At 40.8% G+C, this 22,869-nt stretch overlaps 1 protein-coding gene across 1 annotated transcript in view; it reads left to right on the top strand.

Moving 5' to 3' along the window:
- The first annotated feature begins 376 nt into the window (after nt 1-376).
- Nucleotides 377-22,869, top strand: part of UPP2 (uridine phosphorylase 2) — a 263,171-nt gene continuing 240,678 nt past the window's right edge. The window contains exon 1 of the mRNA XM_063646019.1: nt 377-655. The gene's annotated coding sequence lies outside the window, so the exon portion shown is untranslated. The remainder of the gene's footprint in view (nt 656-22,869) is intronic.

The raw sequence follows: 22,869 nt of genomic DNA, 5'->3' as shown, positions 1-22,869 counted from the left end.
CAGCCACCCGGGGGAAAGAGCCGGGGGAGGGCGGGGAGGCGGGGTGAAGAGGAGGAGGAAGGGGAGGAGGGCGGGCAGAATAAACTTCCCGAGGCGCAGAGGCTCGGGCTGGGAGCACGGCCGCGGGCGGGGCGGGCGGACCAGCTGGGCTTGCCCCCAGGGGCGGCGGGGGAGACCGTCACAGAGAGTAGAAAAGTTCCCCCAGCGCCGAGGGGGAGGCTGCGGCGGCGGCGGCGGTGGCGGCTGCAAAGAGCAGGAGCCGGAGCGGGAGGAGCGGGAGGAGGAGGAGGAGGAAGTGGCTGCGGAGCGCTCGGCCAATGAGTGTTTGGAGCTGTGATTAACCAGGCAGCAACACATCATTTCCTCCCGGCGCGGATCCAGGGAGCCGGGAGGGGAGAGAGGAGGCGGCGGGGCGGAGCCGTCCCCGCGCCCCCTGCAGGCGCCCGGCCGAGGGCGAGCCCGCCGAGCCCCGCCGAGCCTGACCGCACCGCCCCCGGCGCGCCTGGCGCTGTCTGGCCGGTCGCTCGGCCCGCCGGGTGGAAGCTACGAGCGCGCTGCCAGCGGGGCTCCTCGGAGGCGGCGGGGCAGGCCCGAGCTGGGCTCCTGTGGCCGGGGTGGGAGGAGAAGAGGCCGCGCGGCACGGGTGAGTGCCCAGGTAGGCGCGGGCGGGGCCGTCTGGACAGCTCCCGAGGGCGCGCGGGGCAGGCGGGCGGACGGGCGGGCATCCTGGGCCCAGGGACTGCGGGCGGCCACCTACTTGAGCCTTGCATGTGAGACTTGGGCTGGATTCTCAGAGAGAACCCTTGCATTCTCATCCAGGCCATCTCTGACCTGCCTTCAGATCCCCTTCCACTTTGCTCATTTCCTTGCAAGGTCTAGGGTTATGCAAGAGCTTGCCGTGTTCGCCGTTGGCTTCCTTAGTAACAGAAATAAGCATGGAGGGGCTTCCGCAGTGATCTAGCCCTGTCCTAGGCGCCATGGGAGCTTACAGTGGAAAGGCAGGAACATTCTCCGCTGCAGAGAAGTCTGATAACCCCGGTCCTTAGATACACAAAAACACCCCAGTGTGCTAATATTACCCACAGCATCAAAAAGGCATACAAGAATCAAATTTTGCATGGTTCCTGCTGAGTGTAAAGGAAAGCACTAAGCCATTTTCTCTGCCCTCTAGAAGCTTATAATGTACAGTCCTATCACAAAGCAGAATAAAAACATGAAACCTATAAATGGGAATGCCATAAAGTATTTTTATCTCTACAGGTTCATTCAGGCAGAGGGCATTTATTGGGTGACTGCAGTACTGCAAAAGGTTGCAAAGGAAATGGAAGATCTGGTCCCTGCAGGTTGGGAGTTTACAATCTAATTAGAAACACAAGGCATATATACGTGAAAAAACTAGAATCCCCAGCTGTAAGCAAAAGGATGGTGTAGGTGGGAGCATTTTTTTCATAAAGAGGAGAGCTTTGTACCTGTATGCTTGGTGAGGATCAGGAGAGGCAAGTTCAGTACCAATCAAGGCAAGAGCACCTATATGTATCCCTGCTCTATAGAATGATATAACAGGGCCCTCATTGTCACTTGGCTGAAGTGTCAGCTCTGCCACTTACAAACTGTTTTGACCTGGGGCACATTTTTAACCTAAGAAGGGAATAAAGGTTGTCTCATGAGGTGGTTGTGCAGTTCAAATGAGATTACAAACGTGAAAACTTGTGAAGCTCAATCATGTACATTCATGGAGTCCTCATTGTACAAACTGGCCCCTTCTTGGTAACCTTTAGAGTTCCCTCCTAGGCTGTAAGCTGCAAGAGGGCAGGGACCAAGTCTGGCTGTATTCATCATATATCACAATGTCTAGCAGAAGGGTTCATGTGGGTGTTCAATAAAGTTTTGCTGAGTAGGTATATAAATGAATTAATGAATCCTGTTATGCTTTGAACAGTTCCTATTATTTGTTCCTTAAGCAGTTCCTTCAATAGTGGTCTTATTGTATGGCTGGCTCAGTGAAAAACCCTCTAACTCAACCTCCTGTGACTAACTAGTGTGCCAGGAGACTGGGAGAATTCTGGATGGTACTGTCAGAGGCACTCGAACCAGAGAAACTCCATTTTGAATGAGGGCTAGGAAAATGAGGCTGAGACTGGCTGGGCTGCATTCTCGGAAAGTTAGGCTTTCCTAGCCTCTAGATGTTTACAGCTAAGGGAACAAATTAATAGTGTTTACTAAACAAACCCAGACTTAGGCGTGTCCAGATATCGAGATATCTGGAGAACAAAGGCATTCCTAATTTTGCTTTAAAGATAATATTGATTCTTGCAAAATACAGTAATTTATTTATTTATCACAAACTCTTGTAGCAGAGCACATCTCCCTATGTATACAAGCGATGTACCTAGCATGGAATCGTTCCTCCTCTTACTTTCGGCAACATCCTACTTTGTCTATGGAGTAGGTGTCTTTTCACCACTTTACTTTCTTAATAAACTGGCTTTTACTTTACACTGCGGACTCGCCCTGAATTCTTTCTTGCGTGAGATCCAAGAACCCTCTCTTGGGGTCTGGATCAGGACCCCTGCCGTAAAACATATTCCTGGCAACCACAGAAGGTACTTTAGTGCAGAAACCCTGACCCAACGGCTACCTTTGGATAAGTGTTGGGGTCCTATAACAGTACTTGTGGCCTTTTAACAGAAAGTGTGTGTGTGTGTGTGTGTGTGTGTGTGTGTGTAAAGCAGGAGGCAAAAGGCTCCTCCACTCCTCCACCAGGATACAGCCTTCCACACAAGCCCTGTGCACACAAGGATACAGCCCTTTGGCTTGGACACCTTAATCCGGGGTTTCTCAACCTTAGCACTATTGACATTTTCGGCTGGGTAATTGTTGTGAATGCTGTCCTGTGCATTGTAAGATGTTTGGCAGCATCCTTGACCTCTACTCACTAAGTGCCAGAACACCCTCCCGCCACAGTTGTGACAACCAAAAATGTCTCCAGACAGTGCCAAATATCTCCTGGGAGGGGGTGCCAAACTACTTCCTGTTGAGAACCACAACCTTACTCTAAGATCTGATTCACTGATTGAACTCTGGTGGAAAATCACACCAGTAAAGTTACTTGGAGGAAATATATCTTCTGTTATTCTAAGATTTTCAGATCTCCTCAATCATATGTTTCAAGGAGCACGACTCTTGCTAATTAATTGCCTGCTGCATTGTGAATTGGCATCTCTTCTGTTTTCTGCATATCCTCCTCCTTTACGCCCAGATCAACATGTTCATTTCTAAAAGTCAACAGCTTTCAAAAACTATTAGGAAACAGGGTCTTGAGCAACCTAAGAGTCCTGTATGATATTTTTCTATAAAATTGGGGGAATTTATTTTATAAATAAATTATAAATAAAAAATTATAAATTTTATAAATAAATAAAAACAGCTTCTCTGTTACAGTATGTTAAGCTTTTAGACTTGCAAACAATAACCACATCCTCTTTGTACTGAGATTGTAAGTGATACAATAAGTATATAAGTCATAATTTTTAAAAATTATTTAACCACACTGAGTACTTTTCTTTCATCTTGGAACCATTTCTTTTTGGTTTCAGAGAGAGGTTTTATTTCATAATGGGATAAAAGAACATGTTTTCTTAGCTAGGTGCAGTGGCTCAGGCCTGTAATCCCAGCACTTTGGGAGGCCAAGGCAGGTGGATCACTTGAAGTCAGGAGTTCAAGACCAGCCTGGCCAACATGGTGAAACCTTGTCTCTACTAAAAATACAAAAATTAGCCACGCGTAGTGGCACGTGCCTGTAATCCCAGCTACTCGGGAGGCTGAGGCAGGAGAATCGCTTGAACCCAGGAGGCAGAGGTTGCAGTAAGCCAAGATGGGGCCACTGCACTCCAACCTGGGTGACAGAGTGAGACTGTCTCCAAAAAAAAAAAAAAAGCATGTTTTCTTAAAATCAATAAAGCAAAAATCAGCTTAATTATCAGCTTCCAGGAGCAAATTCTTCAGAATATTGGTGAGATATTTGACAGCTGGTGATAATTCATGAAAATCCTAATGGATTGATGTGCTGTTCAACTAATAAATGCTTCTTGAAGAAACATAAAGATTAATAGTGGAAGGAAGGAACAAACAAATCCAGATAAGTCTGTTCACTAAGTAATGGACATGTAGAACCAAAAAAAAAAAAAAAATCCCTGCCTATAGAAGACAATAGTACCAGGTTTGTGATGTGAACAGACACTTTTGTTCAGCAAACAATATCATCCGTCTCATTAAATAAGGTTATTTGAAGCATAGGTTTTATAGTTTTGTTTTTATTTAGCTTTAGTTTCATAGTTGTATAATGGTTACAATATATGCAGATGAGTTTATACGGGTAGGCATCCACACAGCCTAGAAAAACGGCAAAGGTTGAGGGTTGAATGTGGTATATGGTAAAATAATTTTCCAATTTCTATTTTGTTAGACTAGAATAATGACATATACTCCTAGGGAGGTCTCCAGGTTCTCTATGAATTCTTGAAATTTGTGCTTTTGCGTCAATCACAATGTTTTTACAACAATATATTAAAGAAATTAATACTGTGTATATTGTGGACCATATGAGTGTCTACTGTGCAACCATGACCCCATTGTCTTTTTTGCTATGTGCCTAAAAGGACATGCACCTTATTTAAATGATGTTTTAATAAAAATAAGGCATTACTGAAGGTTCATGGTCTTTTTTTTTAAAAAAGGTACATACATTTTAAAGCTGTATGTATCACTCAAGTGTGAGAAATACTAGCCCAGATGCATCATAACTGTTCTTGGAAAGTAATGAATTAAAAGGCCTTGAGATCTTAAATTTAGTCTTAATCCTGAGGCCCTAAGAAACCAATATTATATTCTAAAGATCTAAGCAACTCGATCAAAATAGTAGGGGGTGGAAGAGAAAAATCGTAAGCAGAAAAGATCACTAAAAGTCGTGTCTGGCTTGGCACCCTTTTTCTCAAAAGGTAAACATTTAAACCAGTTAGGACAGACATTTGTTTATCTTCCAAGTTAAACTTTCCCAGGTGTATCAATGACTCATTAATTGTGCATTTCATATAAGAGTTCACTGGCCACCTAGCATATTCAGGGAACCGTGAGAGTTATACGCAGAGTCCTCAAGCTGCCTGTAGTTGAAATGGGATTCAATGCAGTCACTCCTGGCATAGGAGGCTACATACAAACCACTGTGTGACTATGGGCCAACAGTGTGATATAAGAGGCATTACAAAATTATGCCGATTATTTATTAAATGGTATTGAGGCACTTGGAAACAATATCTGTTAGTGCCTCCCCTCAAACCATTCCTGAAAATATTTCCAAAAGGAATAAAAAGTTAAATGTATATACATATATTTAATCATAAAATTAACTCAAAGCAAATGTAGGTAAATATTTATCTTTAGATGGGAAAAGAACTTTCTAAATAAAAGCCATGGAAGAAATAAAGGTTGATTTGCTTGACTACAGGACAATATTTCCCTAACATTTTGATTTTTGTCCAAAATGTTCCCTAAAAATGTCTAAGGAACAATCAAACAAAAGAAGGTATTTTCTGGGGTTTTTTGGGTTTTGTTGTTTGTTTGTTTTTGAGGTGGAGTCTCACTCTGTCAACCAGGCTGGAGTGCAGTGGCGTGATCTCAGCTCACTGCAAGCTCCACCTCCCGGGTTCACGCCATTCTCCTGCCTCAGCCTCCCGAGTAGCTGGGACTACAGGCGCCCGCCACCACACCCCGCTAATTTTTTGTATTTTTAGTAGAGACGGGGTTTCACTGTGTTAGCCAGGATGGTCTCGATCTCCTGACCTCGTGATCCACCCACCTCAGCCTCCCAAAGTACTGGGATTACAGGCGTGAGCCACTGTGCCCGGCCTTTTCTTTGTGTTTTCAGCAAATGCTCAAAGGGTTAAAATCTTTAATTATGAAAAACTTCAAATAAACAAAATGTACTATCTAATAGAGTGTTAAGCAAATAGTATGACTAGACAAGGAAAATTTAAATTATTACATATGAGATTTAGTAAAAAAGTTTACCGTCTCTAAAATTCTAAAGAAAGATAATACATACAAACAAAACTGAGATAAAATATTTAATATAATTATTTCACACAATTTGTCAGCAATTAAACTATTCTCTATTGGTAAAATTGACTTTATAAAGGACATAGTTGCTATGGAGAATGTAAACTGGAAAACAATTTCTGGAAGATAATTAGGTGATATGTATCAAATACTTTAAAAGATTTATACCCTTGGACATTTTAATCCCATTTCAGAAATTTATGCCATGAAAATAATTATTAATTGCACAAAAATTTGTGTAAAAGAATAATTACTATCTAATAACTTCTGAAATTCCAACAATAAAGCCTAAGTTGAAAAAAAATAGAAGACAAAGGTAATATTCCAATTGCATAACCCTTATAAGCACATTCATCCATCAAATGTATACACAAAGAAAAAAGACTAGAAGGAAATATTCCAGGATGTGCAATACTTACATGAATTATGACTGACTTTTATTTTCTTCTTTACACATCTATGTGTTCCAACTTTTCTATAACGTACTACTTTTATAAGCAGAAATAAAAAACATTATAAAAATAGAAACACACATATTTTTAAAGGGTCTGACAATCATGGGACAAGACCTAACTAGTGAGGAATGCATATGGATTTTTATTTGTGAAGTGGGAGGTGCGGTGCTGTGAATGGAATTCAAATTTGACATTTTTGTTCTCTGGTAGTAGGTCCATATCTTTCAGAAGAAATTTTTTCAAAGAACTCATAGAGCTTTGACTTGCCTCTTTTGCCTGCGTCTCAGGCTCTTTGTGACAACCTCCTTGTAGCCTCGAGGGACAGATGCCCATCGGGACTGTCCATGGTCTTGCTCACATTCTGAAGCTCTTTGAGTTTCTAATTTACTTAACTACTGTTAATTTAGCTACATTGTTGAGATGTGGATTTTAAAAGCTAGTCCCATGGCGGGAAGATCAAATTAATTTCTTCCTCAAATTAAACAAATGCATTTCAAATATAACTGTGTGGCTCTTGGTAGAACCCAGCACTACAGTGGCTTTTCAGTTTTAGGAAGCATTCTTTTTCCTGATGGGTCCTCTGAGCAATGGCATCATGAAGACATTTTCATGGATAAGGAATCAGATTAATTTTCTAAGTCCTAACGTAGCCCCATTCTACCAATATCTAAAATCCAAAGGCTTCCTTTTTATTAACCTACTTTTGTTCCGTGAAACTCCAGAGAGCAACTGCTAAGGTTAATTACATATATGTAGTGGAGAATTAGCTGTGTGGCCAGTAACTTCAGATTTCAGAGCCTAGTTTTTCCTCAGGTGTAGAGTGAGGGGTGGGTTGCACCTTGGAGGTCTCTGCATTTTGAAATTCCTCAAGTTAAGTTGGAATTCTTAAGAAGTTAATTGTTTGACGTTGCTGATACTGCATTTGACGTTTCTGAGGAAGAAGAGCTTAAGATTTCTAGGAACTTACTGAAGACCAGTGTTACTAGAGTGAAGTGAGCATGTGGTGAAATGGCCATGGAGGAGGATGAGGTAGCCTAGCCAAATTATGTAGGTCTCACAAGTCACCATCAAGGGAAGTGATTAAAAGGGTTTAAGTGAGCCAGGTGCGGTGGCTCACGCCTGTAATTCCAGCACTTTGGGAGGCTGAGGCGGGCGGATCACCTGAGGTTGGTAGTTCAAGACCAGCCTGACCAACATGGAGAAACCCCGTCTCGACTAAAAATACAAAATTAGCTGGGCGTGGTGGTGCGTGCCTGTAATCCCAGCTACTTGGGAGGCTGAGGCAGGAGGATTGCCTGAATCCAGGAGGTGGAGGTTGTGGTGAGCCGAGATCACGCCATTGCACTCCAGCCTGAGCAGCAAAGGCAAAACTCTGTCTCAAAAAAAAAAAAAAAAAGAAGGGTTTAAGCAAGGAAGTGAGTGACAAATTTGCTTTACATCACTTATCACTGTACCCAATACATCCATATGTCTCTGTTAATCATGTTTTTTCCTAATAATTATTTTACTGTTTAAAAAAAGAAAGGCTGGGTGTGGTGGCTCTCACTTGTAATCCCAGCAGTTAGGGAGGCCAGTTTGGGCAGATCGCCTGAGGTCAGGAGTTCAAGAACAGCCTGGCCAACATGGCAAAACCCCATCTCTACTAAAAACACAAAAAATTAGCCAGGCATAGTGGTGGGCTCCTGTAATCCCAGCTACTTGGGAGGCTGAGGCAGGAGAATTGTTTGAACCTAGGAGGTGGAGGTTGCAGTGAGCCAAGATTGCACCATTGCACTCCAGCCTGGGCGATAGAGCAAGACTCTGTCTCAAAAAAAAAAAAAAGAAAGAAAGAAGAAAGAGAGGGAGAGAGAGAGAGAGGGAGGGAGGGAGGAAAAGAAAAAAAGAAAAGAAAAGAAAGAAATGCAAGTATGCCGGTGCAGTGGCAGATGCCTCTAATTCCAGCACTTTGGGAGGCTGAGACAGGAGGATTGCTTGAGCCCAGGGCTTGGGCAACATGGCAAAATCCCATATCTACAAAAAATACAAAAACTAGACAGGTGCGGTGGTACGGGCCTGTAGTCCCAGCTACTCGGGAGGCTGAGGTGGGAGGATCGCTTGAGCCCTGGAGGTCAAGGCTGCAGTGAGCCAAGATCGTGTCATTGCACTCCAGCCTGGGCAACAGAGTGAGACCCTTTCTCCAAAAGAAAAAGAGAAAAGAAAATACCCAAGTACAAAAGGATATATTGGATTCAGAGTCCAGAGAGCTAACTATTACGCCATGGAACCCACAAAAGGATATATTGTATAGTGAAAAATAAATTCCAGAACCGCCATTGTTTCCCAACTACTCATTTCCCTCTCAATAATGCCAGCTTCTATGTATCCTTAAAGAGATGTTCTAGACATATGAAAGTACACATGTATTCTCTTTTGTCTTAACACAGATGGTAACATGCTATCTACACTCTTCTATCCTTTGCTTTCTTTTTAAAATTAACCTAAAAGTTTATCTTGAAGATTAGTAGTTCTCCATTGATAAACAGTCTTCATCATTTCAACACAGTTGTTACATCCAAGTGTGTACTGTTGTTATAGTGCCACCTCCCTCAAGGAAGCACAGAACTCTAGACTTGGAAGTGACAGAAGATCTTACTTAGTCCCAGCCTGCCTTTTACACAGAAAAAGTTTGTCCCTGAAAATCCATGTGACTCTTCAGGTTCCACAGCTAGTTAAGGCAAGGCTGGAACTAGAACTTGGTTCTTCTGTGATTATGAAGTTATACATGTTGTAATAAAAAATACTTTTTTGTTGTTTTAGAGACAGAATCTCGCTCTGTAGCCCAGACTGGAGTGCAGTGGCGCTATCATAGCTCACTGTAGCTGTGAACCCCTAACCTCAAGTTATCCTCCCAATTCAGCCTCCCAAAGCCCTGGGATCACAGGCGAGAGCCACTGTGCCTGGGCTAAAAATACTTTTTAAATGGTATGCCTGGTAAGATTTAATTTTTGTTCTTTAAACAGCCATATATGATGCACACAAATGAGCTTGGAGGGCTATTTGCCAAGATGCTGACAGTGGTAATCTTGGGATGATGGCAGTGCTGGTGATCTTATACTTTTTTGGGTGTTTTTCTTTTTTTGACGGAGTCTCACCCTTGTGCCCAGGCTGGAATGCAGTGGCACGATCTTAGCTCACTGCAACCTTCACTTCCTGGGTTGAAGCAATTCTCCTGCCTTAGCCTCCTGAGTAGCTGGGATTACAGGCATGCACCACAATGCCCGGCTAATATTTTTTTTTTTTGGTAGAGACGGGGTTTCGCCATGTTGGCCAGGCTGGTCTCAAACTCCTGACCTCAAGTGAGCAGCCCGCCTCAACCTCCCAAAGTGCTGATATTACCGATGTGAGCCACCACTCTCAGCCTCTTTTTTGGGTTTTGATAGCAACTTTATTGGGATATAATATACATATACATACCATACAATTCACCCATTTAAAAGTGTACAGTTCAATGGTTTTTCACATATCAAATAGTTGTACAACCATCACTGCAGTCAATTTTAAAACATTTCCATTACCCCAAAAAGAATCCCTGCAGCCATTAGCAGTTTCTCAACGTATTTATACATTTTTTCTGCAGTTTAATTTTTTTATTTGTATAAATTTATTGGGTACAAGTGCAATTTTGTTACATGGATATATTGAGTAGTCATATATTTTTATTCATATCTTGTATTTCCTAAAAGTCTTGCAATAATTATTACATTTATAACAAAAATAAACATCTGTTACAAATAAAGTTAATGCAACATATACTATAAAAAATAAACATAGGCTATGCACAGAGGTTCATTCCTGTAATCCCAACACTTTGGGAGGCTGAAGAGGGAGGACTATCCTGTAATCCCAACATTTTCGGAGGCTGAAGAGGGAGGACTATTTCAGGTCAGGAGTTCAAGACCAGCCTGGGCAATATAGTGAGACCCCTATATCTTCGAAAAAAGAAGAAGAAAATTAGCCAGGTATGGTGGCACATACCTGTAGTCTCAGCTACACAGGAGGCTGAGAGGCTGAGGCAGGAGGATTGCTTGAGCCCAAGAGTTCAAGGCTGCAGTGAGCCAAAATCGTGCCACTAGACACCAGTCTGAGCAACAGCAACATGGGTGGGACCATGTCTCAAAAAAAAAAAAAGAGAAAAGTATTTCAATGAACCTAAACTGATTTTACTGTCCAATGTAAATAGATATAATATTTTAGATAAATTTATCTTGCTTTTTTCATTATTCATATGCTATATATAAATATAAATACACATGGCTTTCTCTGACTCTTCCAGTTTTATTGTGAGCATTGTCCCAGATCATTAGACAGTCTATGAGAGTATGATGGTGATGAGGAATCTCGTTATTTCCTTAGGATAGATTCTTTTTTTTTGAGACAGAATCTTGCTCTGTCGCCCAGGCTGGAGTGCAGTGGCACGATCTTGGCTCACTGCAACCTTTGCTTCCCAGGTTCAAGTGATTCTCCTGCCTCAGCCCCCCCAAGTAACTGGGATTACAGGTGCACACCATCATGCCTGGCTAGTTTTGTATTTTTAGTAGAGACGGGGTTTCACCATGTTGGCCAGGCTGTCTTGAAATCCTGACCTCAAGTGATCCACCTGCCTTGGCCTCCCAAAGTGCTGGGATGACAGGCGTGAGCCACCGCACCCAGCAGGATAGATTCTTAAAAGTAGGAATCCAGATGATATTTCCAATTGTCCAGTAATAGGAACTCTCTCCAGTGGCTTGTCCATCTTACCACATCATCTTTGTCACCACACCTTCTATTATCGTTGCCAGTTTAGAAATTTTAAAAGTTAGCTACTTCAATCTGAATATTTGATTGCTAATGAGATTGTAACTTGTTCATAAATATATGTTAGCTGTTTATTTTTCTAATTTTCCTTTTCATTAAAGCCCTTTGCCTACTGTTCCATTAGCACTTTAGTATTATTTTTATTGAAAATAGTATAAAGAGATTTGGGGTTTTTTCCTGCTGAGGAATGACCAGGTAGAAATTCTAATCTGCAAACAACTTTTAAAGATTAACTTAGTTTCCACTTGTTATTTTTCCCATCTTTGCAGTGGGGCTGGCTGCCTTTCTCTTGGGAACTCTTTTCATTTCTATTGTACTGAAGGAGTCACCAGTGATGAGGGAGGGAACAGTCTGAAAAGTTTGTTTTACTTTGATAAAATGGTTGTTTGCCAATTTTATTCTAAAGCTCCCAAAATAATATTGTATATACTATCAATAATATAAAAACTGCATTAAGTAATGTTTGATTTTCCTAAGTAACCATAAAAATTGTGTTCAACCAAATTCATCTATCCCTATCAAGGTTAACATCAACACCAAGCCAAATAGTACTAGACTATAAAACGCACCAAATCTTGCTTTACTTTTCTCTTTGACAAACATGAGTTTTAAACTAATGAACAGTCTGAAGTTTGACTATGACTCAGTTCCTCCTAGTGCTCTACCACAGAGTACAAAAGGTTACCAAATCCTCCAGTTTCTAACACAGAAATCCAATTTGGAATGAAGGAAATAAACGTCCCACTCTTTAACAGCTAAAGATGTTACTGATCACATCTAAGAATTTGGAGTTTCAAAATGTGAATTGTGAAAACATTTGAATCTCTTCATAATGCAAAGGACTTGGAAATGGAAAAGAAATACGCATACATGAAGGAAAAAAATTGTTGGTGCCAGTGATTATTCCTAGATAGAAAATGGCCACATAATCTATTTGGTGAAAAAGGAGAAGAAAAAGGCAATTTATTGATCTGGATGAACATGTTCCATACAACCTCTTGTAGAGATGAGATGAGCTTTCAATTGGAAAAGCTTACTCTGTTGCTGCTAAAGGTCAGAAGTTCCCTGTTGGCAAATCAAGTGTGGATTTGTTGGCAAATCAAGTGTTCATCAGAAGTTTTTCTGCAGTGAATTGTCTACTTCCACTTGATTCTCATTTAGATAGATATTAGGCACCAGTGAAATTTAATAATCATAACACAGTTTACTTAGATACTATTTGATCTTGAAAAGAAAACAAAAATTGCCCTAGATGTTTACAATTATCACTACTCAGCCTTTGAAATAAAATGATTGAATTTTCTATTTTGAAGAGAATTTTGAACTAATTTAATACAGCCCTCAATTTTTTTATGTGAATTTGATGACATTAGGGTTTCTGTTTAATGAAGTTTCAAACATAAGCAAAAAGAGAAAAAATAGCATAATGAATGCCATGTATCTATCACCAGGTTGAACAACAATCAATATCAAGCCAGAATGGATTTACTTGATTTGTCTGTTTCCCACTTTCTTTTTTTTTTTTTGAAAGTATTTTAATGTAAAGTTCAGCCATCATGTGATTCCATCCCAACATCTTTCACTAAGCATCTCTAAAACATATGGACACCTGGGCGCCATGGCTCACACCTGTAATCCCAGAACTTTGGGAGACCAAGATGGGCAGATCCCTTGAGACCAGGAGTTCAAGACCAGCCTGGCCAACATAGCAAAACCCGTCTCTACTAAAAATACAAAAAAATTAGCTGAGTATGGTGGTGCACACCTGTAGTGCCAGCTACTTGGGAGGCTGAGGCATGAGAATCGCTTATACCCGGGAGGTGAAGGTTGCAGTGAGCCGAGATAGGGCCACTGTGCACTCCAGCCTGGGTGACAGAGCAAGACAGTATCTTAATAAATAATAAATAAATGAGTAAATAAACAAGCATGTAGACATTTTCTTACACAACCATAATGCTATTATCACATCTAATAAAATTAATGATTCTTTGGTATCTTCTAATCTCCAGTTCAGATTCTAATTGCCTGAATATTCTCAGAAAAGTCTTCCACCAAATCAGAATCCAGACAATGACCACTTATTGCATTTATCTGTTTGGCCTTTTAGGTCTCTTTTAACTTTGAGATCAGTTAGTCCTCCCTATTCCCCTAACCCTACCCATTTTTGTTGTTGTTGTTGATGATGATCATGATGGCAATGCCACTGACTTGATGAAACCAGGTCAGGGGACTCCACCTCCATTTTACTTTTTTTTTTTTTCAATTGCTGAAGAAATAGAGGCTTAAAGTTTGAATGAATTCCTCCAAAAGAGGTAGTTACCCAATGCAGAGTAGAATTCAGGTTTTCTAATTCCATTCTATCATGCTCTTTTCTATAATATATCATATTGCCATGCCATAATTTTACAATATCTATGATTTTAGTGCTATGGTGGTTCAGAATATATTAAACACATTTTAAACTCTCCTTCTTCCACATTTGTTTACATTTACAATTCCTAGTTTTTTCCAAAAGGTAGTCGGGATTTAGAATTTGCAGCTTGCTTTTCCCCAAAGCCTGACCCATTGAAGTTACTCTTTCAATGCTACTTTCTGAAAATATACCAAAATTGATAGAAAAACTTAAGTTTTCTAAGAACCCAAATAAAAAATCTCAGAGTAAATCAATAAAAAGTATTAGTGCTGTCACTCAGATTTTGTAGCAAGACTAATTAAAGAGTATGCACATACCCATGCACCAAAAATTAAGATTAAGCATTATCAACTTAGAAAAATTCAAAAACAAATGGGAGTTTTCATTGACTTACTGTATTCTATGTTAGTTAAGCAGGGCACATAGTTTTCTGTTGGTGATACAATCATTACATGAAATAAAGTATGGTGTGTGAAATAAAGCCTTTCTGTGTGCCCAGGAAGCACAAAAGTGGAAAGGACACAGAGGCATTGAGGAGAAAGAGCAAATCCTTCCTCATCATTTCTTAAAGTCTCCAGAGAAGACAAGGAGAAGCACAAACTTAAATTCATTTAAATGGTTCTAGCTTTGCCCTTTTGGACTTTAAGAAAATCAACCAACAAATTATTTTTTAAAAAAACAGTTTTAACTAACAACTTTTATTTGCATATGCTATATATATATTTTTTTTGAGTCTGTATTCTGGAATTCTGATTGTTGCTTTCAAACACCATAACTTTCTCAGGTAAAAATGAAAAATTCTTGGCCACACTTTTCCCCTCAGTCGTTATAAGGCTGTTAAACCAGGGATCACCCAACACTCCCTGGTGTGTGTTTGTTTCAATCCCCAGATATATTTTAACAGATTTTAAAACATTATTTGTTATTGTGGAGTAGCTAATAGATTCTGTATGGTTGCTGCTGAATCTTTTTATTTCTTTGAGAAAGTAGGAGAAAAACCACACTGTTTTGAAAAACATGTTTTAAAAATAATTTTATAGATTGCAGATTTTGTAAATGATCATGTTAATTGTTGGGAGGGGGTTCCCAACCTTGTTAATGTCCTCTTAGCATTAAGCTTTTGTTCCCCAGTATTGAATATGTCATTTTCTCCCACAGACTGCATTTCTAGGGGTATAATTGCTGTCTCCATGTAAAAGACAACTCATGTGCATAAATTTCCACTCGCTGAAACAAGACTCTGCCTCCCCTCATTTTAATGCAGATGTGATCCAGGGGGTAGAGTTACACTTACTTCCCCAAGCAAATGAAACAGATTACACATTAAATATTGTCTTTGGAACCAGGTGCACAGAAACAACCAATTACCTAGACAGCTCATCAAGGCCCGATATGTTTACCACATTGTTTTTGTTTTCTCTTTAAACATTTGGCAAATTATTCTGAGGCTTTCATTTCTCTATAATGAACAGAATATGTTTATTAATAAAGGCCCCCTTTGTGTGATTCACTAACAGTTGACTCACAAAAGCCTTTACAACCATGTTTGAAAGTTTCTGAACTGAACTTGAGTTCCTGTGAAGACAAAGCCTCATTACTACAAAGAAGATACTCTTCTGGTTCTTCTTGGCTAAATAATTGATATCTAAAATGATTTAAGGAGGGAAAGGGTCATTAATTTGTGAAGAAGAGAGAGACAGTGGGGAATGCATCTGTTCCCCTTTTAGATATGTTTTCATTGTTTGTAAAGGACAGTATCTATATAAATTTATGAGATTTTGGCCACTGTCAATTATATAATCTTGAATTTTTATGCATATCATTGTTTCTTTAGGGATTTTAATTGGCCTAAAATGCAGATGAACTCAAGAGCTCTTTCAAAACTTGTTTCTGTTATTCTAAGAGACTTTTACCACTTCCTGAGGAGGTGCTTTTTCAGATTGCCACAAAGTCATTAACCTCCCAAAGAATGAGAATAATAAGTGGAGTGGCAGGGCCCCAAAGATGTAGTTGGTGCGAACTATCAGGAATGCTGGAGGCCAGGGCTTTGCGGTGGAGATGCCTGACAGTGAGCTGATGGAGGGAGGGTTGGCAATGGAGAACAGGGAAATGGTATCAGAGACCCCTCGGAAAGACTTCATGGTAAATGGCTTGGAGATGAAGCATCTGCTCGTTGAGTGGTTAAGCAGGACTGGCTTGCTGATAGAATCCCAAGCCCTTAAACCATTTATCCTCGTAGCTTCCTTTCAAAGTTGGGGGAGCTCTAAGAAAAGTAGGTAAAAATGTACAACAGAAAAAAATTCTGTATGTGTGTGTGTGCCGGATGGGGCCAGGGGAGAAACGGATTGTAAGACTTTTGGTTATCTGTTGTTATTTTTTACAGTTTTTTATAGAGAGAGTTGGAGAAGGGTATTGCTGTGTTGCTCAAGCTGGTCTTAACTCCTGGCCTCAAGTGATCCTCTCATCTCAGCCTCCCAAGTAGCTGGGATTACAGGCACAAGCCACCATGCCCAGCCCTTTGTTTTTCTTTTTGGTAAAGCAATTTAAGACATTCTAGAGAGGATGAAACTTAAATGTGAGAGTAGAAGAAGACCTTGAAATCATCAAGAATACTGCAAGTTATTCTCGTACATTGTGGTCAAAGTGGAAGTTGATACAAGGTCCGTGGAAAGCAATTTTATATTCTCTTGCAAAATTATAAATTCACATACACTTTGACCTTGGAATTTCATTCTAGGAATATTTCCTACACATATACTCACCCAATTCTGAAATGACAGATGTAGGAGGTTTTCTTTGCAGCACTATATATAAAAGCAAAAGATTGAAAACAACCTGCCTATCAATAGGATATTGAGTCAGTAAATTATAAAACATTCTTACAATGGAACACTATGAAGCTGCTTTTTAAAAATAATAATAATAATAAAGTTGTTTTCAATGTATCAGTATGAACTGAGCTCCTCAATTAGCAGTAAGTAGGAAAAAGAATCCCGCAAGGTTCAGCAAAATAGATCGTATGCTACCATATGCTATCATTTAAATAAAAAAAGAGATATACATCTATGTTGGGTAGTATAATTGGACACAAATCCTCAGAAATGGATGGGGCTTTGAACAACGAGAAGGAAGGAAAGGACAGGGCAAGATGTTTCACTGTTTTGAACAGAAAAAAAGACTATGTGAACAAATTACCTATTCAAAAATTGAAAAGAAGAAAAGGTTGTAGGGTCTGGAGCGAGGCAGTCCTGGTTCTGTATACTAGTTCTAGCACCTTTATATATTTATGTATATATTATTATTATTTCGAGATGGAGTCTCACTGTGTTTCCCAGGCAAAGCTTGAACTCCTAGGCTCAACCAGTCCACCCACCTCAGCCTTGTGAGTAGCTGGGACTACAGGCACGTGCCACCATGCCCATCTGGTTCTAGCACTTTCCGACACCATAACCTCAGAGTCCTTTTCTGTAAAGTGGAGTAGATAATATTACCTGCCTCATGAGTGAGAAGGCATGCATATAGCATGCAGCGGAGGTGGCACAGTGCCTGGGTCCAGTAGATGCCAGGCATTACCATGATCTTTCTGATTAGTATTATCACCAACCTTCTCATAAATAACTGAGTACTTGAAGAACAGTGTGCAGTATCATGGTGGGAGTTATGGAAGTGATTACTTAAAATTTTTCAGCTCCAAAGACATGTGCTGAAGGAATCAATATCATCAGAAGCATGTACAGAACCCCATGTCTGCACCTAGTGCTCTTCTCTGCAGAAGTAACAAACAAGCACCCCCACTGAATTTCATGTCATGTACCTCTCTTTCCAAGTTCTGATGTGGGAAGTGGAAAGATGCTGATTGGTCTGGCTTGGGGCAGGTGCCTGTCTCTGGACAAGTGAGAAAGAAATAGCAGTGCTCACAGGTACAAGCCGTTGAAGTGAGGATGAGCAGCTATCAGTGGATAAGGAGGTGAACTGGGCAAACACAGCAACTGGGCCCGGCTACTGACATTTTTGTAGTATCTCTGTTTTGGAAAAGGCGAAAGTGGGGAGGTGGATGGGGGGTGGATATTTTCTGTACTATCTACATGATCCCAGGCAGCAGGCTGGGTGGTGCCTGCAGTGAGGGAAGATGCTGTTCCTTGCAGAAATGTAGTAGGTGTGGCTTAAAGCCTCAGCTGCTGGCTGGCCTGTGAGCTTAAGAAAGCAGAGAAGCAAGTGGACACAACCTTGAATGCACCTGAAACTTCCAGAAGCCCACAGCTGCACTCCAAATGTTCCTGAAAACCCAGAAATTCTATGTAAGTTTGTCTGTATATGGGAATATACATTTTTCCACGGAAACCCATAACTTTCATCAGATTCTCAAAGAAGGCTGCTATCCATTAAAGATTCTGAGCCCCTGCTAGACCAACAATGATAGCATATGCCATGACCCAAGGATTATGATTAATCCATCCCTAGAACGAGAGGCCCATACCATAAAATAAAGCTTTCCATGAAACATAAAGAATAAAAGAACTACTGCCTTGATATAGTCGCTTTTTAAGCACCCATTCTTGTACTCTCTGTTTTGCCATATTCACTTGTATTATTTACTGAATATTCCTCTTTAAATTTGTTCACTTTTTAAACTTACATGCCCAGTTTAGCCTCTTCTTAAGCAAAAATAATTGTGAAATCAGGGGTATATTTTGCTATTGCCAGTTTTCTTCCTAATGTATATTAGAAGAAATTTATTACTATTAAAATTTAAAAATGTTTGTATCATTTCCAAAATTATTTAATGCATACAACAGAGATGGGCTTATGGCACTCAGGAAAACACTGTCTCTAAATATTCCTAAAATTCACTTCGGGCATCCCTTTCATAGAGAAGGAACCTGAGGCAGGAGACAATTAATGTAACTTATTAGAGATTCTAAGCAAATGTGGAAAAACTTTGTCAGGTATTGGGCAACATTGTTCCTACTAATGACTCAGCCCTGCGCTTATTTTATTGCAGACAGTTTAAAGAGATGTTTTAATGTTCTCACGTTTCCCCACTACCCCATAAAGAGAACCAACTAGACAAGAGTAAAAACTTGATCGATTTAATACTCTGGTAATGATCCCAGCAACTAAGGAAGGGGGCTATGGGGGGGAAAGCCAGCGAGTTTCTTTCTACTCAAATTCTATCTCATTTTTATTTTCTCTTAATGTTTTTTTGAATCCCAAGTTCCAAAACCTGTCCCCTATTATGCAGTGCAAACGAGAACAGATGGGGAAAAGTTATGTTGGAAAGGGCTTTGGAGGGCCACAGAGAAGAGAAATATGACTACTCAATGTGTCACACACCAACTTGCAGCTGCCACCAGCCCTTCCACACAACGAGCTGCGTATGGAACCAGCCCGGGTGCTCAGGAGGAGCGAGCTTACTGCAGGAAGGGAGCGCAATTAGAGAACATTCGCTTTACTTGTGTTTCCTTGAAAATATGAATAAAGAGCGTAGCAGCAGCACAGCCAACAAAAGAGAAATAAATCCAAAGGCTAGCCTGGCAAATGGTTAGCTGTACCTCAGAGTTTCCCAAATGTTAACCGATCATCGGCTTTCTTCAGCCTTTTTATTTCAGAGAAATGCCTTTTCATGTCTCAAAGTCACCATTCAGTTCTTCTCTCTGTCTAGGAATTATTATTCTAGAAAGGTCATACTAGCTTACATGCATGATGTGGCCTTCCAACCAGTATTTTTCAGTATTCACAGGGCGCTTATGAGTTCACTAAATATTTCAAGTGTGAGGCAGGTGACCTGGTTTTAAATGGCAACTCTGCCAGTTACTAGCTGTGAGGCTTCAGGCAAGTCACCTAGCTTCTCTGAGCCTGTGGTACATCCTGTCTAAAACAGAGCTCGCTTGACTGACTTACCTTCAAGGCTTTTTGTATTCAAGGTAATGTGTATAAATGTCTGACACAAGAGCAATGTTTAATATATAAAAACTATTATTACTGTGATTATCAGAAAGCACAGAAAATGTTATTCTCTTTTCTTTGACTACGATATAAAGATACTAAGAATATATATAATACCATATATGTAAAGATAAATTATATATATTTGGCTAGGAATCCCTAAGAATCTATGCTGAAAGTAATTGTAAGGTTAATGTGGTTTAAATTATTTGATTCAAATAGTGATTCAGGTCATATAGACGGTATCTTTGAACAAATATCAGTGTCGTAAACAGTTGTGTTATTGAGTCCCGTGAGGACTTCCTCTGAAATTGTGCCTGTCTTTGTAGAGGGAGTATGCAGGAATTTTTCTAGCAAGGAAATACTGTTTTTCTTCCCAGGGTAATTTATACATTACCTAGATCAAAATCTTTACAGGAGCATGTTAAAATGCAGTTTCCAGGGCCCATCTCAGACTGTATTTTCAGCGTCTCTAAGGCATATAGTTCAGGGATCTGCATTTTATTTAAAAACAACTGGTAATTCCTAAGCACACTGACGTTTGAGCACCACTTCCTTAAGGAATGGAGATAGTAATAATTCTAATTCTGAGAGTTTTTCAGCTACCTTCCTTCTTTCACCACACACACTTAGGCCCAGAGATACAACAACTGCTAGTGAGACAAAAAGATTGGAATCTGGTAGATTTAGCTTCTCTCCCCCACAACCTCTGTTCTCTGTCTAGTTAAGGCTGGACTATTCTACTCATACCCTCCTTGTCCATAGAAGACATTAGCTTGACTATAGTTTGTTCTAAATGGGTGGCCACACATCCCAGTGTGCCCAGCACAATTATTAATAGCACTCTTTTTCATCTCAAAGGTGTCCCAGTTTGGATGATAGATTATATACCATTACCCTAGGCCTAGAAGACATTTGACTAACACATGTAGGACATGAATGAGGACTGGCAACATTTCTAAGATATGTTATTCATGAGTATGGGGAAATATACCCAGATACCACTGACAACAATGAGAAATGCTTTGGGAAGTGACATAGGAATGATCAGAGAAAATTATACTCTCAAGTTATCCCATAAACTGGCAGCAAGAAAGGCAGAACATGGACAAACTAGGAAGTCTAGACAGGTTAATATCTCCTCTCTCACCAAGCAACTGGTCCCCCTCCCCCCACCAAAAAAAGCATGAATCTTGGCACCGCACAGAGTTAGTTATTTTCCTCCTTTCTGCTTAATGGCTATGATCTTGGGCAAGTTATTGAGTATCTCTGAACCTCACTCTACTCATGCGTTAAAAAGATAATAAGGCTTGCTTCAGTTTCGGGGAGTTAATGAAATATGTGTGTAAACCAGCTGGCACTGTGATTAGTGCTCAAAGATGGCAGTTCCACCATTATTCTTTCCATCATGGCCACTCTGCACTATAGTTTCACCAGAGTCACATGACTTTTAAAATAAAGTGTTCTTGTGAGAGGAGCCATGGGGAGGTTGTGGAAATGGGAATTGATTCTTGGGTTTAAAGACTTTTGTTTGTTTGTTTTTGTTTTTGAGAGAAGGTCTTGCTCTGTTGCCTAGGCTAGGGTGCAGTGGTATGATCATAGCCCACTGCAGCCTCAACCTCCCAGGCTCAAGCAATCCTCCCACCTCAGCCTTCTGAGTAGCTGGGACTACATGTGCACCACGTCCAGCTAATTTTTGTATTTTTTGTATTTTCACCACATTGCCCAGGCTGGTCTTGAGCTCCTGGACTCAACCAATCCGCCTGCCTCAGCCTCTCAAAGTGCTGGGCTTGCAGGCATGAGCCACCATGTCTGGTCTTTCTCTTTCTGTCTTGCTTGCTTGCTTGCTTGCTTTCTTCCTTTCACTGCTTCTCTTTTTTTTTTTTTTTTTTTGACAAACTCAGTCATAAAGTCTTTGGTGAATGAAAAAGCAAGTGAAAGACTAAAGGGAAGAGCAGTAACTGAAAAACAGGTGCCATGGTGCACACCTGTAGTTCAAGCTACTTGGGAGGCTGAGATGGGAGGATTGCGTGGACCCAGGAGTTCGAGGCTACAGTGAACTATGAAAAAAAAAAAAGTCACTGAAGATGGATCAGAAATGGCAGATTTATAGATCTATGTGAGGCAAAAAAAGAATGGAAAGAAAAGGAAGGAAGGAGGCCGGGCGCGGTGGCTCATGCCTGTAATCCCAGCACTTTAGGAGGCCGAGGCCGGTGGATCATGAGGTCAGGAGATCGAGACCGTCCTGGCTAACATGGTGAAACCCCGTCTGTACTAAAAATACAAAAAATTAGTTGGGTATGTTGGTAGCGCCTGTAATCCCAGCTACTCGGGAGGCTGAGGCAGGAGAATCGCTTGAACCCGGGAGGCGGAGCTTACGGTGAACCAAGATTGCGCCACTGCACTCCAGTCTGGGTGACAGAGTGAGACTCCCTCTCAAAAAGGGAAAGGGGAAGGGAAAGTGAAGGGAAGGGAAGGGAGGGAGGAAGGGAAGGGGGAGAGGAAGGAAGGAAGGAAGGAAGGAAGGAAGGAAGGAAGGAAGGAAGGAAGGAAGGGAGGGAGGGAGGGAGGGAGGGAGGGAGGGAGGGAGGGAGGGAGGGAGGGAGGGAGGGGAAGGAAGGAAAGAAGAAAAAAAAAGAGGTGATGAGCTGTAATCTCTAGTCAACAAAACCTGACTAGAACTTCTATAAAGGGTCCTGCAGGTTTTTTGAGGAGTATGGGTCAGGTGGGGAGTAGCCCATCCTATGGAAATGATACTACTGTTCATATAACTGTTGCCTCTCAGCCATCTAGACTGCTGTTTGGGTGGGCGGGATGGAGAAATACTATTCTGTTAAAACTAAGAGCTTTGAAGTGGAGACAAACACAATCTGGTAGTATTACAGAGGCATTATTCACCCTGATGACTCACACTCTGGCTCCCACACAGCAGAGGCAAGAAGTAACATTAGTGACCTTGAAGATGTTGGCCAAGTATAGACCCAGCCTTAAAACCTGAGTTTTCAAATGAACACGTGTGTGTGTGTGTGTGTGTGTGTGTGTGTGTGTGTGTGTGTGTAGAGAGAGAAAGAGAGACTAAGAGAATACATGTTAAAGAGAATGTATGGT

Source organism: Symphalangus syndactylus, chromosome 9 (assembly GCF_028878055.3).
Source record: "Symphalangus syndactylus isolate Jambi chromosome 9, NHGRI_mSymSyn1-v2.1_pri, whole genome shotgun sequence".
NCBI lineage: Eukaryota > Metazoa > Chordata > Mammalia > Primates > Hylobatidae > Symphalangus > Symphalangus syndactylus.
This window is presented reverse-complemented; position numbering and strand designations above follow the sequence as displayed.